We start from the raw sequence: 2,516 nt of genomic DNA, 5'->3' as shown, positions 1-2,516 counted from the left end.
GAGGGGTGCCAGAGGATTCCAGGGAGCCAGTCAAAGTGTGACATGGTGATGTGAAATGACATGGTTTATCAGGGAGTGTTGGGTTGCGAAAACATGAACTAATGGATTTAATGCATGATTGAGGGCCAGTCATATTATGGCAAGGTGAATTGAAATGGTGTAACACGTTGAGGTTAAACATGAACCATTGGATTTAGATCCTATTTTTATCATGAAAATATTTAAAAAATAGCTTTTGAATGATAAAAGGTGCCAGAGGGTTCCGTCTGCCATTCATAATGTGACAAGGTGACGTCAACTGCTTGGACTAAAATTTTCTACCGCGTAAAGCAAAGGTGGGAGTTGTTAAACGAAAATTCAGTGGTGGAGGGAATTAAATCTAACACCCAGTCAAAGAAATGGGGTATTTTCATTATAACCTTTCAGGAATAACTCTTAATTTGGTTTAAGCGCTTATCTCTAATAAGAAACCTACCCCTCCAGAACTGGTAACTAGGGGGTGGGTCAGCCACCTATTGTTAAGGTGGCGTGAAATATGTATTGTCATGGATCAAAGAAACTTGGCAATTTCATTAAAATATCTCAAAAATAGCACTTAATGTAGTTTAAACATATCTATAATAACCAGCTACCCCACTAGAATCGGTTACTAGGGAGTGGGTCAGGCATTTCTTGTAAAGACGGCGTGAAATATGCATAGTCATGGATCAAAAACACATGGCAATTTCATTAAAACCTAACATAAATAACCATATGCATAAAATGCGTCTCATTTTCTCGCACGTTTGACTAATAGAGCAATAGAAACGATGCATTTGCATTAAGACCTCTCAGAAATACCTCTTAATACTTCCCAAATTTACCTCCAAAAACAACCATTCATCCCTCGCCTCCCTAGAATCGATTGCTAGGACCCTGCATTTCTTTATTTTATCCTATATCAGGTTTCTTCACATTTTAGTTTTTCCTTTCGTTGAGTTTTAAGCTTTGTTTCTGTGATTTCATGCTTTTATAACTTTTTTATTAATAAATGTTGTGTGTGCAAAGAAAAACTTCATACTTTAGATTTTTTGTTCCAGATCAAATCTTCAATATACTTCATTAATGCAATTTAAACATCTTGTAGCCTATTTACAACGGTATACTTGTTCAAGATTGCCTCTAATGTAAGTGCTGAGTTCTGTGTAGTGAAAAGGAAAGGAAAGACTTTTGATCATATATGATGGTGTACCGTATCCTAGCCTAATGACACTGTCGATTTTATTTCATATCCGATAGCAAATTCAAGTTCAAGTAGAGTAAAAGACTATTGCTAAAAATGCATTATGAACAATCCCAAATATTATATAATTACACTTTCTAAAGCATTACTTAACAAACAGGTGCTCATCAAATGAAAGCAACTTCTAGTAATCGATTTTCACCATGCATGATAAATGTTGCAGCCATTTGGGAGCACGCAATCCATTTAATAATTTAGTAAGTGGGAAGAGAGGACTCTTCTTGAGTGCAATAGGTTGTAGCGTATAAAGTATTACCGTAATAATAATATTAGAAAGGCTTTCATAGTCCATTTGACTAGTGGTCCATTCCATGTAGGGGGAGCCTCCGGTGGAACTGGATGATAGAGCACCGTTAGAATTGACTTTTAGGGCCCCTGGTGAAATTGACTACTAGGGTCCCCCATCGGAACTGATTATTTGGGCCCCTCTCGGTGGAATTAGATGTTAGGGTCCACTTGGAATTGATTGCAAGAGCATTCATTGGAATTATTTTCTAGGGCACCCTTGAAATTGAGTGTTAACCCCCCCCCCTCCCTCGTTGGGATTGTTTGCTCGGGTCCCACTAAAGGGCCCTGAAGGTTTTTTTCTAGCCCTAATAGGTTTTCAAAGAAAAAATTCTCTATTATGTAACACCCAAACCTTATTCCATAACAACCAATGAACTCCTTATGCAAACAAGCCCATACCTTCGTAGGTTTTATAAGAAATAAACAAAAAACAATCTCTATTAGGTAAAAAAAACCTGCATCTCTTAGAAAAACATTCCCTATTGTTTAACATGCAACTGGATCTTGAAGAAAATTAATGACACCTGCGGCTTGAAGAAGTTGCTTTTTTAAAATTATCGGGATTTTGATTCGAAGAGATAGGACTACCATGAAAACTACTGAGGGGAGAATATTGGTATTTAATCGAAAATACTGTGATTCGCAACTGTTGTAAATTAGCTGTGATCTACTTTCAGTTTTATTCTATTGGTACATGGGAAATATTTTTCTAGTTTGAGTTTTTAGCTGAAGTCATTACCAGTAAAAAGGATTTTATAAATAATACAAACAACTAAGAATAAACTTGTACTTCGACGGCTTCTCATCTATTTAGAGACTCAGTGAGTAGTGTATCCCTTTGGATACAAGTGCAAAGTACCCCCAAGGTCCCTTTGGATACAAGCACACAGTACCCCGACACATATAACGTTGTGTCAGCTTCTGGTGATAAGAAATATTTCCAGGA

Source organism: Artemia franciscana, chromosome 21 (assembly GCF_032884065.1).
Source record: "Artemia franciscana chromosome 21, ASM3288406v1, whole genome shotgun sequence".
Taxonomy (NCBI): domain Eukaryota; kingdom Metazoa; phylum Arthropoda; class Branchiopoda; order Anostraca; family Artemiidae; genus Artemia; species Artemia franciscana.
Note: the sequence above shows the minus strand (reverse complement) of the source record.